At 43.4% G+C, this 15,000-nt stretch overlaps 3 non-coding genes across 3 annotated transcripts in view; all 3 read left to right on the forward strand.

Annotated features, from left to right (window-relative positions):
- Nucleotides 1-11,065: 11,065 nt before the first annotated feature.
- Nucleotides 11,066-12,983, forward strand: LOC130452054 (small subunit ribosomal RNA). The gene has a single exon (XR_008910834.1). It is a non-coding gene; the product is annotated as a small subunit ribosomal RNA (ribosomal RNA).
- Nucleotides 12,984-14,147: 1,164 nt separating this feature from the next.
- LOC130452042 (5.8S ribosomal RNA) lies at nt 14,148-14,303 on the forward strand. Its single transcript, XR_008910822.1, has one exon. It is a non-coding gene; the product is annotated as a 5.8S ribosomal RNA (ribosomal RNA).
- A 632-nt stretch (nt 14,304-14,935) lies between these two features.
- The window catches only part of LOC130452056 (large subunit ribosomal RNA), a 4,097-nt gene continuing 4,032 nt past the window's right edge, over nt 14,936-15,000 (forward strand). The window contains exon 1 of the ribosomal RNA XR_008910836.1: nt 14,936-15,000. This exon is cut by the window's right edge and continues 4,032 nt beyond it. This is a non-coding gene — a ribosomal RNA (large subunit ribosomal RNA).

Raw genomic sequence — 15,000 nt, forward strand, 5'->3', positions numbered from 1 at the left:
AACACGGTTTTATAGACACTAGTGCCCTCTACCGGCCAGACGCCAAACTTGACACGAATTTACAGACACTAGCGCCACCTGCCGGCCAGAAGCCACACTTAACACGGTTTTATAGACACTAGCGCCCTCTGCCGGCCAGGCGCCAAACTTGACACGAATTTACAGACACTAGCGCCCTCTGCCGGCCAGAAGCCACACTTAACACGGTTTTATAGACACTAGTGCCCTCTACCGGCCAGACGCCAAACTTGACACGAATTTACAGACACTAGCGCCACCTGCCGGCCAGAAGCCACACTTAACACGGTTTTATAGACACTAGCGCCCTCTGCCGGCCAGGCGCCAAACTTGACACGGTTTTTTTTTTTCGATGTTATTACTATTTCATACAACTTTTATATGTTACACCTCGACAAGTTCTTATATCCTACCGGCCAGAAGAAAAACTAAACACGGTTTTATAGACACTAGCGCCACCTGCCGGCAAGAAGACAAACTAAACACGGTTTTATAGACACTAGCGCCCTCTGCCGGCCTGAAGCCACGCTTAACACGGTTTTATACACACTAGCGCCACCTGCCGGCCAGAAGACAAACTAAACACGGTTTTATAGACACTAGCGCCCTCTGCCAGCCAGACGCCAAACTTGACACGAATTTACAGACACTAGCGCCCTCTGCCGGCCAGAAGACAAACTAAACACGGTTTTATAGACACTAGCGCCCTCTGCCGGCCAGGCGCCAAACTTGCACGAATTCACAGACACTAGCGCCACCTGCCGGCCAGAAGCCACACTTAACACGGTTTTATAGACACTAGCGCCCTCTGCCGGCCAGAAGACAAACTAAACACGGTTTTATAGACACTAGCGCCCTCTGCCGGCCAGGCGCCAAACTTGACACGAATTTACAGACACTAGCGCCACCTGCCGGCCAGAAGCCACACTTAACACGGTTTTATAGACACTAGCGCCCTCTGCCGGCCAGGCGCCAAACTTGCACGAATTCACAGACACTAGCGCCACCTGCCGGCCAGAAGCCACACTTAACACGGTTTTATAGACACTAGCGCCCTCTGCCGGCCAGAAGACAAACTAAACACGGTTTTATAGACACTAGCGCCACCTGCCGGCCAGAAGCCACACTTAACACGGTTTTATAGACACTAGCGCCCTCTGCCGGCCAGGCGCCAAACTTGACACGGTTTTTTTTTTTCGATGTTATTACTATTTCATACAACTTTTATATGTTACACCTCGACAAGTTCTTATATCCTACCGGCCAGAAGAAAAACTAAACACGGTTTTATAGACACTAGCGCCACCTGCCGGCAAGAAGACAAACTAAACACGGTTTTATAGACACTAGCGCCCTCTGCCGGCCTGAAGCCACGCTTAACACGGTTTTATACACACTAGCGCCACCTGCCGGCCAGAAGACAAACTAAACACGGTTTTATAGACACTAGCGCCCTCTGCCAGCCAGACGCCAAACTTGACACGAATTTACAGACACTAGCGCCCTCTGCCGGCCAGAAGACAAACTAAACACGGTTTTATAGACACTAGCGCCCTCTGCCGGCCAGACGCCAAACTTGACACGAATTTACAGACACTAGCGCCACCTGCCGGCCAGAAGCCACACTTAACACGGTTTTATAGACACTAGCGCCCTCTGCCGGCCAGGCGCCAAACTTGCACGAATTCACAGACACTAGCGCCACCTGCCGGCCAGAAGCCACACTTAACACGGTTTTATAGACACTAGTGCCCTCTACCGGCCAGACGCCAAACTTGACACGAATTTACAGACACTAGCGCCACCTGCCGGCCAGAAGCCACACTTAACACGGTTTTATAGACACTAGCGCCCTCTGCCGGCCAGGCGCGAAACTTGCACGAATTCACAGACACTAGCGCCACCTGCCGGCCAGAAGCCACACTTAACACGAATTTACAGACACTAGCGCCACCTGCCGGCCAGAAGACAAACTAAACACGGTTTTATAGACACTAGCGCCCTCTGCCGGCCAGGCGCCAAACTTGACACGAATTTACAGACACTAGCGCCCTCTGCCGGCCAGAAGCCACACTTAACACGGTTTTATAGACACTAGTGCCCTCTACCGGCCAGACGCCAAACTTGACACGAATTTACAGACACTAGCGCCACCTGCCGGCCAGAAGCCACACTTAACACGGTTTTATAGACACTAGCGCCCTCTGCCGGCCAGGCGCCAAACTTGACACGGTTTTTTTTTTTCGATGTTATTACTATTTCATACAACTTTTATATGTTACACCTCGACAAGTTCTTATATCCTACCGGCCAGAAGAAAAACTAAACACGGTTTTATAGACACTAGCGCCACCTGCCGGCAAGAAGACAAACTAAACACGGTTTTATAGACACTAGCGCCCTCTGCCGGCCTGAAGCCACGCTTAACACGGTTTTATACACACTAGCGCCACCTGCCGGCCAGAAGACAAACTAAACACGGTTTTATAGACACTAGCGCCCTCTGCCAGCCAGACGCCAAACTTGACACGAATTTACAGACACTAGCGCCCTCTGCCGGCCAGAAGACAAACTAAACACGGTTTTATAGATACTAGCGCCCTCTGCCGGCCAGACGCCAAACTTGACACGAATTTACAGACACTAGCGCCACCTGCCGGCCAGAAGCCACACTTAACACGGTTTTATAGACACTAGCGCCCTCTGCCGGCCAGGCGCCAAACTTGCACGAATTCACAGACACTAGCGCCACCTGCCGGCCAGAAGCCACACTTAACACGGTTTTATAGACACTAGCGCCCTCTGCCGGCCAGAAGACAAACTAAACACGGTTTTATAGACACTAGCGCCACCTGCCGGCCAGAAGCCACACTTAACACGGTTTTATAGACACTAGCGCCCTCTGCCGGCCAGGCGCCAAACTTGACACGGTTTTTTTTTTTCGATGTTATTACTATTTCATACAACTTTTATATGTTACACCTCGACAAGTTCTTATATCCTACCGGCCAGAAGAAAAACTAAACACGGTTTTATAGACACTAGCGCCACCTGCCGGCAAGAAGACAAACTAAACACGGTTTTATAGACACTAGCGCCCTCTGCCGGCCTGAAGCCACGCTTAACACGGTTTTATACACACTAGCGCCACCTGCCGGCCAGAAGACAAACTAAACACGGTTTTATAGACCCTAGCGCCCTCTGCCAGCCAGACGCCAAACTTGACACGAATTTACAGACACTAGCGCCCTCTGCCGGCCAGAAGACAAACTAAACACGGTTTTATAGACACTAGCGCCCTCTGCCGGCCAGACGCCAAACTTGACACGAATTTACAGACACTAGCGCCACCTGCCGGCCAGAAGCCACACTTAACACGGTTTTATAGACACTAGCGCCCTCTGCCGGCCAGGCGCCAAACTTGCACGAATTCACAGACACTAGCGCCACCTGCCGGCCAGAAGCCACACTTAACACGGTTTTATAGACACTAGCGCCCTCTGCCGGCCAGAAGACAAACTAAACACGGTTTTATAGACACTAGCGCCCTCTGCCGGCCAGGCGCCAAACTTGACACGAATTTACAGACACTAGCGCCACCTGCCGGCCAGAAGCCACACTTAACACGGTTTTATAGACACTAGCGCCCTCTGCCGGCCAGACGCCAAACTTGACACGAATTTACAGACACTAGCGCCCTCTGCCGGCCAGAAGCCACACTTAACACGGTTTTATAGACACTAGTGCCCTCTACCGGCCAGACGCCAAACTTGACACGAATTTACAGACACTAGCGCCACCTGCCGGCCAGAAGCCACACTTAACACGGTTTTATAGACACTAGCGCCCTCTGCCGGCCAGGCGCCAAACTTGACACGGTTTTTTTTTTTCGATGTTATTACTATTTCATACAACTTTTATATGTTACACCTCGACAAGTTCTTATATCCTACCGGCCAGAAGAAAAACTAAACACGGTTTTATAGACACTAGCGCCACCTGCCGGCAAGAAGACAAACTAAACACGGTTTTATAGACACTAGCGCCCTCTGCCGGCCTGAAGCCACGCTTAACACGGTTTTATACACACTAGCGCCACCTGCCGGCCAGAAGACAAACTAAACACGGTTTTATAGACACTAGCGCCCTCTGCCAGCCAGACGCCAAACTTGACACGAATTTACAGACACTAGCGCCCTCTGCCGGCCAGAAGACAAACTAAACACGGTTTTATAGACACTAGCGCCCTCTGCCGGCCAGACGCCAAACTTGACACGAATTTACAGACACTAGCGCCACCTGCCGGCCAGAAGCCACACTTAACACGGTTTTATAGACACTAGCGCCCTCTGCCGGCCAGGCGCCAAACTTGCACGAATTCACAGACACTAGCGCCACCTGCCGGCCAGAAGCCACACTTAACACGGTTTTATAGACACTAGCGCCCTCTGCCGGCCAGAAGACAAACTAAACACGGTTTTATAGACACTAGCGCCCTCTGCCGGCCAGGCGCCAAACTTGACACGAATTTACAGACACTAGCGCCACCTGCCGGCCAGAAGCCACACTTAACACGGTTTTATAGACACTAGCGCCCTCTGCCGGCCAGGCGCCAAACTTGACACGAATTTACAGACACTAGCGCCCTCTGCCGGCCAGAAGCCACACTTAACACGGTTTTATAGACACTAGTGCCCTCTACCGGCCAGACGCCAAACTTGACACGAATTTACAGACACTAGCGCCACCTGCCGGCCAGAAGCCACACTTAACACGGTTTTATAGACACTAGCGCCCTCTGCCGGCCAGGCGCCAAACTTGACACGGTTTTTTTTTTTCGATGTTATTACTATTTCATACAACTTTTATATGTTACACCTCGACAAGTTCTTATATCCTACCGGCCAGAAGAAAAACTAAACACGGTTTTATAGACACTAGCGCCACCTGCCGGCAAGAAGACAAACTAAACACGGTTTTATAGACACTAGCGCCCTCTGCCGGCCTGAAGCCACGCTTAACACGGTTTTATACACACTAGCGCCACCTGCCGGCCAGAAGACAAACTAAACACGGTTTTATAGACACTAGCGCCCTCTGCCAGCCAGACGCCAAACTTGACACGAATTTACAGACACTAGCGCCCTCTGCCGGCCAGAAGACAAACTAAACACGGTTTTATAGACACTAGCGCCCTCTGCCGGCCAGGCGCCAAACTTGCACGAATTCACAGACACTAGCGCCACCTGCCGGCCAGAAGCCACACTTAACACGGTTTTATAGACACTAGCGCCCTCTGCCGGCCAGAAGACAAACTAAACACGGTTTTATAGACACTAGCGCCCTCTGCCGGCCAGGCGCCAAACTTGACACGAATTTACAGACACTAGCGCCACCTGCCGGCCAGAAGCCACACTTAACACGGTTTTATAGACACTAGCGCCCTCTGCCGGCCAGGCGCCAAACTTGCACGAATTCACAGACACTAGCGCCACCTGCCGGCCAGAAGCCACACTTAACACGGTTTTATAGACACTAGCGCCCTCTGCCGGCCAGAAGACAAACTAAACACGGTTTTATAGACACTAGCGCCACCTGCCGGCCAGAAGCCACACTTAACACGGTTTTATAGACACTAGCGCCCTCTGCCGGCCAGGCGCCAAACTTGACACGGTTTTTTTTTTTCGATGTTATTACTATTTCATACAACTTTTATATGTTACACCACGACAAGTTCTTATATCCTACCGGCCAGAAGAAAAACTAAACACGGTTTTATAGACACTAGCGCCACCTGCCGGCAAGAAGACAAACTTAACACGGTTTTATAGACACTAGCGCCCTCTGCCGGCCTGAAGCCACGCTTAACACGGTTTTATACACACTAGCGCCACCTGCCGGCCAGAAGACAAACTAAACACGGTTTTATAGACACTAGCGCCCTCTGCCAGCCAGACGCCAAACTTGACACGAATTTACAGACACTAGCGCCCTCTGCCGGCCAGAAGACAAACTAAACACGGTTTTATAGACACTAGCGCCCTCTGCCGGCCAGACGCCAAACTTGACACGAATTTACAGACACTAGCGCCACCTGCCGGCCAGAAGCCACACTTAACACGGTTTTATAGACACTAGCGCCCTCTGCCGGCCAGGCGCCAAACTTGACACGAATTTACAGACACTAGCGCCCTCTGCCGGCCAGAAGCCACACTTAACACGGTTTTATAGACACTAGTGCCCTCTACCGGCCAGACGCCAAACTTGACACGGATTTACAGACACTAGCGCCACCTGCCGGCCAGAAGCCACACTTAACACGGTTTTATAGACACTAGCGCCCTCTGCCGGCCAGGCGCCAAACTTGCACGAATTCACAGACACTAGCGCCACCTGCCGGCCAGAAGCCACACTTAACACGGTTTTATAGACACTAGCGCCCTCTGCCGGCCAGGCGCCAAACTTGACACGAATTTACAGACACTAGCGCCCTCTGCCGGCCAGAAGCCACACTTAACACGGTTTTATAGACACTAGTGCCCTCTACCGGCCAGACGCCAAACTTGACACGAATTTACAGACACTAGCGCCACCTGCCGGCCAGAAGCCACACTTAACACGGTTTTATAGACACTAGCGCCCTCTGCCGGCCAGGCGCCAAACTTGACACGGTTTTTTTTTTTCGATGTTATTACTATTTCATACAACTTTTATATGTTACACCTCGACAAGTTCTTATATCCTACCGGCCAGAAGAAAAACTAAACACGGTTTTATAGACACTAGCGCCCTCTGCCGGCCAGACGCCAAACTTGACACGAATTTACAGACACTAGCGCCATCTGCCGGCCAGAAGCCACACTTAACACGGTTTTATAGACACTAGTGCCCTCTACCGGCCAGACGCCAAACTTAACACGGTTTTATAGACACTAGCGCCCTCTGCCGGCCAGGCGCCAAACTTGACACGAATTTACAGACACTAGCGCCACCTGCCGGCCAGAAGCCACACTTAACACGGTTTTATAGACACTAGCGCCCTCTGCCGGCCAGGCGCCAAACTTGACACGGTTTTTTTTTTTCGATGTTATTACTATTTCATACAACTTTTATATGTTACACTTCGACAAGTTCTTATATCCTACCGGCCAGAAGAAAAACTAAACACGGTTTTATAGACACTAGCGCCCTCTGCCGGCCAGACGCCAAACTTGACACGAATTTACAGACACTAGCGCCATCTGCCGGCCAGAAGCCACACTTAACACGGTTTTATAGACACTAGTGCCCTCTACCGGCCAGAAGCCACACTTAACACGGTTTTATAGACACTAGCGCCCTCTGCCGGCCAGGCGCCAAACTTGACACGAATTTACAGACACTAGCGCCCTCTGCCGGCCAGAAGCCACACTTAACACGGTTTTATAGACACTAGTGCCCTCTACCGGCCAGACGCCAAACTTGACACGAATTTACAGACACTAGCGCCACCTGCCGGCCAGAAGCCACACTTAACACGGTTTTATAGACACTAGCGCCCTCTGCCGGCCAGGCGCCAAACTTGACACGGTTTTTTTTTTTCGATGTTATTACTATTTCATACAACTTTTATATGTTACACCTCGACAAGTTCTTATATCCTACCGGCCAGAAGAAAAACTAAACACGGTTTTATAGACACTAGCGCCCTCTGCCGGCCAGACGCCAAACTTGACACGAATTTACAGACACTAGCGCCATCTGCCGGCCAGAAGCCACACTTAACACGGTTTTATAGACACTAGTGCCCTCTACCGGCCAGACGCCAAACTTGACACGAATTTACAGACACTAGCGCCACCTGCCGGCCAGAAGCCACACTTAACACGGTTTTATAGACACTAGCGCCCTCTGCCGGCCAGGCGCCAAACTTGACACGGTTTTATAGACACTAGCGCCACCTGCCGGCCAGAAGACAAACTTAACACGGTTTTATAGACACTAGCGCCCTCTGCCGGCCAGGCGCCAAACTTTCAATTTTCGCAATTCATCTTTTTCGACAAGTTCCTAAGTCGAGCGGAATAAAATTTCACAATAATTGTTTTTTATTATTATCACTAATTTTATACAACTTTTATATAATGCACCTCGGACGTTCATACATCGAGCGGTCATCTAATTTCATAATACTGTTTTCCGTTATTGTTAATACTTTTCATAACACTTTTATATAATATACCTCGAACGGCTCCTACATACAAAACATCTCCATTCAATTTTCGCAATTCATCTTTTTCGACAAGTTCTTATATCGAGCGGAATATAATTTCATACTACTTGTTTTTCATTATTATCACTAATTTAATACAACTTTTATATAATACATCTCGGACGTTCATACATCGAGCGGCGATCTAATTTCATAATACTTTTTTCCGTTATTGTTAATATTTTCATAGCACTTTTATATTATATACCTCGAACGGCTCCTACATAAAAAACAACTCCATTCAACTTTCACAATTCATCTTTTTCGACAAGTTCCTAAGTCGAGCGGAATATAATTTCATACTACTTGTTTTTCATTATTATCACTAATTTAATACAACTTTTATATAATACATCTCGGACGTTCATACATCGAGCGGCGATCTAATTTCATAATACTTTTTTCCGTTATTGTTAATATTTTCATAGCACTTTTATATAATATACCTCGAACGGCTCCTACATACAAAACATCTCCATTCAACTTTCACAATTCATCTTTTTCGACAAGTTCATATATTTAGGGAAAATCTCATTTCATAATACTTGTTTTTCATAATTATTACTATTTTCATACAACTTTTATATAATACATCTCGTACGTTCGTTCATCGAGCGGCGATCTAATTTCATAATACATTTTTTCCGTTATTGTCAATATTTTCCATAACACTTTTATATAATATACCTCGAACGGTTCCTACATACAAAACATCTCCATTCAACTTTTACAATTCATCTTTTTCGACAAGTTCATATATTTAGGGAAAATCTCATTTCATAATACTTGTTTTTCATAATTATTACTATTTTCATACAACTTTTATATAATACATCTCGTACGTTCGTTCATCGAGCGGCGATCTAATTTCATAATACATTTTTTCCGTTATTGTTAATATTTTCCATAACACTTTTATATAATATACCTCGAACGGTTCCTACATACAAAACATCTCCATTCAACTTTCACAATTCATCTTTTTCGACAAGTTCATATATTTAGGGAAAATCTCATTTCATAATACTTGTTTTTCATAATTATTACTATTTTCATACAACTTTTATATAATACATCTCGTACGTTCGTTCATCGAGCGGCGATCTAATTTCATAATACATTTTTTCCGTTATTGTCAATATTTTCCATAACACTTTTATATAATATACCTCGAACGGTTCCTACATACAAAACATCTCCATTCAACTTTCACAATTCATCTTTTTCGACAAGTTCATATATTTAGGGAAAATCTCATTTCATAATACTTGTTTTTCATAATTATTACTATTTTCATACAACTTTTATATAATACATCTCGTACGTTCGTTCATCGAGCGGCGATCTAATTTCATAATACATTTTTTCCGTTATTGTTAATATTTTCCATAACACTTTTATATAATATACCTCGAACGGCTCCTACATACAAAACATCTCCATTCAATTTTCGCAATTCATCTTTTTCGACAAGTTCTTATATCGAGCGGAATATAATTTCATACTACTTGTTTTTCATTATTATCACTAATTTAATACAACTTTTATATAATACATCTCGGACGTTCATACATCGAGCGGCGATCTAATTTCATAATACTTTTTTCCGTTATTGTTAATATTTTCATAGCACTTTTATATTATATACCTCGAACGGCTCCTACATAAAAAACAACTCCATTCAACTTTCACAATTCATCTTTTTCGACAAGTTCCTAAGTCGAGCGGAATATAATTTCGTTATACTTCATTTTTCATTATTATCACTATTTTCATACAACTTTTATATAATACATCTCGTACGTTCGTACATCGAGCGGCAATCTAATTTCATAATACTTTTTTTCCGTTATTGTTAATATTTTCCATAACACTTTTACGTCTCGGACGGTATGAAGTTTCATAATACTTCTTTTTAATATTCATAATACATCTTTTATATATTTTCACTATACATCTTTATTAATGTTAATGTAGAAAGCGTACCGTTGTACAGCGCACATATATGTGTGGTGTATCGAAGTTGACGTCTCGTTAAATTTTAATGAACTCGTTATAATTTACGTAAAGACGTTGTATCGGTCATTCCACATTATAGTGGATTATATAGTTTTCTGAAAGGGTCCCCGTTCTCCTCCAATATATTATCGTATATTGCTAGCGGTTCCCTTTTTAGATATTATATCAATTTATCCACAAATTAAATTATATATTGCGAGATCGCGAATTTAGCTAGCGTTTTACCGCGAGCGATTCATATGCGATCGTCTATAAAAATATATATAATAATATAACATTTATATTATTACACAAAATTGCGATAACTCTCATTATTCCGAGCGAGAATAAAAATTTCGTTCATTATTATCTAATTGTAAACCATGTCGCTTACAATCTAGCGAAGGGTAGAGATAATGTCGAAATTCTATTCCGGTCGACGTAATTATATCTTATTTAAAATATCATTTCGATTAAATTTTAGATAAATTTATAGTCGATTCGGTGAAAATTTTATGAAATATAAGAAAAATATATTATAATATATAAAGCGTGGCGCCGAAAATTATATATTTTCAATAATAAGCGCAGCAAACACCACGCAAACGAAAAAGTAAATAACAATGTGTTTATTATATACGAGAATATAGATGAATATAAAATATTATGTGTATAAATATAAAATATATGTAATATGAAAAAACGTCATCATAATTCTCATCCTCACATTATGTGGTGGATATTGTTATTAAAACTTTTTCGATAATAGTTTTATTATATATAAAATACACAAATAGTAGTTCCCTGGTTGATCCTGCCAGTAGTCATATGCTTGTCTCAAAGATTAAGCCATGCATGTCTCAGTACAAGCCAAATTAAGGTGAAACCGCGAAAGGCTCATTAAATCAGTTATGGTTCCTTAGATCGTACCCACATTTACTTGGATAACTGTGGTAATTCTAGAGCTAATACATGCAAACAGAGTTCCGACCGGAGACGGAAGGAGCGCTTTTATTAGATCAAAACCAATCGGTGGCGGGCTTGCTCGTCATCGTACAATTTGGTGACTCTGAATAACTTTTCGCTGATCGCACGGTCTCGCACCGGCGACGCATCTTTCAAATGTCTGCCTTATCAACTGTCGATGGTAGGTTCTGCGCCTACCATGGTTGTAACGGGTAACGGGGAATCAGGGTTCGATTCCGGAGAGGGAGCCTGAGAAACGGCTACCACATCCAAGGAAGGCAGCAGGCGCGCAAATTACCCACTCCCGGCACGGGGAGGTAGTGACGAAAAATAACGATACGGGACTCATCCGAGGCCCCGTAATCGGAATGAGTACACTCTAAACCCTTTAACGAGGATCAATTGGAGGGCAAGTCTGGTGCCAGCAGCCGCGGTAATTCCAGCTCCAATAGCGTATATTAAAGTTGTTGCGGTTAAAAAGCTCGTAGTCGAATCTGTGTCCCACGCCGCTGGTTCATCGTACGCGGTGTCAACTGGCGTGTCGTGGGACGTCCTGCCGGTGGGCTTAGCTCGCAAGGGCGGCCCAACTCAATCCCGCCGCGGTGCTCTTGACTGAGTGTCGAGGTGGGCCGGCACGTTTACTTTGAACAAATTAGAGTGCTTAAAGCAGGCCAAAATTTTGCCTGAATACTGTGTGCATGGAATAATGGAATAGGACCTCGGTTCTATTTTGTTGGTTTTCGGAACCCCGAGGTAATGATTAATAGGAACGGATGGGGGCATTCGTATTGCGACGTTAGAGGTGAAATTCTTGGATCGTCGCAAGACGGACAGAAGCGAAAGCATTTGCCAAAAACGCTTTCATTGATCAAGAACGAAAGTTAGAGGTTCGAAGGCGATCAGATACCGCCCTAGTTCTAACCATAAACGATGCCAGCTAGCGATCCGCCGACGTTCCTCCGATGACTCGGCGGGCAGCTTCCGGGAAACCAAAGCTTTTGGGTTCCGGGGGAAGTATGGTTGCAAAGCTGAAACTTAAAGGAATTGACGGAAGGGCACCACCAGGAGTGGAGCCTGCGGCTTAATTTGACTCAACACGGCCTCACCAGGCCCGGACACCGGAAGGATTGACAGATTGAGAGCTCTTTCTTGATTCGGTGGGTGGTGGTGCATGGCCGTTCTTAGTTGGTGGAGCGATTTGTCTGGTTAATTCCGATAACGAACGAGACTCTAGCCTGCTAACTAGGCGTATTTCGACATCCCAAAGGCCCGTCGGTATTGAGTTTCGGCTCTTGCCGTTCGCGGTTTTTACTGTCGGCGTACAAATAATTCTTCTTAGAGGGACAGGCGGCTTCTAGCCGCACGAGATTGAGCAATAACAGGTCTGTGATGCCCTTAGATGTTCTGGGCCGCACGCGCGCTACACTGAAGGAATCAGCGTGTCCTCCCTGGCCGAGCGGCCCGGGTAACCCGCTGAACCTCCTTCGTGCTAGGGATTGGGGCTTGCAATTGTTCCCCATGAACGAGGAATTCCCAGTAAGCGCGAGTCATAAGCTCGCGTTGATTACGTCCCTGCCCTTTGTACACACCGCCCGTCGCTACTACCGATTGAATGATTTAGTGAGGTCTTCGGACTGAGCGCGGTGGCGTTTCGGCGTCGCCGATGCTTCGGAAAGATGACCAAACTTGATCATTTAGAGGAAGTAAAAGTCGTAACAAGGTTTCCGTAGGTGAACCTGCGGAAGGATCATTACAGAGTATTTGTTCGTTTTTAAACAAAAAATAAAAAAACGAAATCAAGTCTGTATTATTATATTATATATAATTGTGAAAGAAATTTTTCTTTTCTACAAAATAATCGAACTCTTCAAAAGAAAATTTATATATGATATAAATATATGATGTATATATATTGAAATTTTTTTTTTTTTTTTTTATAAAATTCGAACAAGTTTCGAATAATATTTAAAAAAAAAAAAGATAAATATATTTCATACGTCTATAAAATATATATCTACATATATAAATTTACAGTAAAAATAACGAAAAATTTTTATCATAGATTAGTAGAAGGAGTCGACGACGACGACGACGACGAACGACGATGACGACACAATAGTAGTAACAATATATTTTTATTATTATATATATATATATATTAACGATTGACAGAACGATCATTAACAAAATTTCTTGTTAACTAAAAACGTTCTAATATAAAGAATCGTTATTATAATAAACGAAAAATATATAGATTATTGAAACGTCGTCTGTTGTTGTTGTTGTTGTTGTTGTCGTCGTGTGTGTCTGTCTTCTGTATTTTTATGGAGAAATTTTATTTCGTTTTTTTATTATTACATAAGTTTTTTATCGATCGAAGGTAATACAAAAAAATTTCGACAATATTATATGTGATGATGATTATGTAAGATGATAAGACATTTTCTTCATCCGGGTACCTAAACGAAACTTTTAAGCACGTGTCGATTCTTTCGATATGTATAAAAATTCGTTTTAGAAATAATATTTCACGTATTATTTCGAAGGTGTTCGAAGATTTACGCCCGACCGTGTCGAAATTTGTATAAAACTTTCAAGATTAAAAAACTTGTAATAATTAAGAGGAATATATCGTGCGAGATATCTGTCTATGCGCGCCTCGTTTGTAATAAAACATGTGCAGCGGTTAAAATTTATCGGATATTTTTAAGTACGATATTATAATTTCTCTAAAATTTATATATAATTACCATTTAATAAATAATATATATATATATATATATATATATATATATTATATAAATGTCGTTAGATAATTCTATACGCGTATAAAATATTATAATATTATTATTAATTTAATAATCAAATATTAAAAATACGACGAATAGAATATGAGAAAACGACATAATAAAATGATTACCCTGAACGGTGAATCACTTGGCTCGTGGGTCGATGAAGAACGCAGCTAATTGCGCGTCAACTTGTGAACTGCAGGACACATGAACATCGACATTTCGAACGCACATTGCGGTCCTCGGATACTCGTTCCCGGACCACTCCTGACTGAGGGTCGTATCAATTTAAAAGACTGCTTAGAATTTAAAATTTTTCAATTTATTATAGAAAAATAAATGACTAAGCGTGTTGGATGTGTGAGACACAATAACGCACACTAAAAGAAAACACACGCACATACTATAAACTTGTGCGTATTTTTTTTTTGTGCGGCATCCTAAAATGCGAAAAGCAGCGTAAATTTTTTATAGAAAAAATTTGCGCAATTTTTGAACACAACGACGCTATTACTACCATAAATTGATCGTGTGTATTTTTATATGAAATACATAAAATTTGTTTGGTAGAGTTATATTTACGTATATATAGTCGATAAATAAGTGTATATATTATATATATTTAAAATGATAACGCGGTCGTCGTGTCCGAGAGAAATAATAAAGTTTCGAAGACTGGACGTCTGACCAGTGTTTTTTTTTATATCATTTATACTGTATCGACAAAATATATGAATTTATATATATATATATATATATATATATATATATATATATGTATAACTTGCTCTGCCGCCTCTATAAATAAAAACAAATAATGTTATATTTCGTATAATGTGATTAAACACACGTTTTTTTTTTTGTGATATTTTAGCGAATTGTATTTAAATATTATAGATATATTATAATATATCGACCTCAGAGCAGGTGAGATTACCCGCTGAATTTAAGCATATTACTAAGCGGAGGAAAAGAAAC

This window comes from Diorhabda sublineata, unplaced genomic scaffold (assembly GCF_026230105.1).
Source record: "Diorhabda sublineata isolate icDioSubl1.1 unplaced genomic scaffold, icDioSubl1.1 Dsub_13, whole genome shotgun sequence".
NCBI classification, from domain to species: Eukaryota; Metazoa; Arthropoda; class Insecta; order Coleoptera; family Chrysomelidae; genus Diorhabda; species Diorhabda sublineata.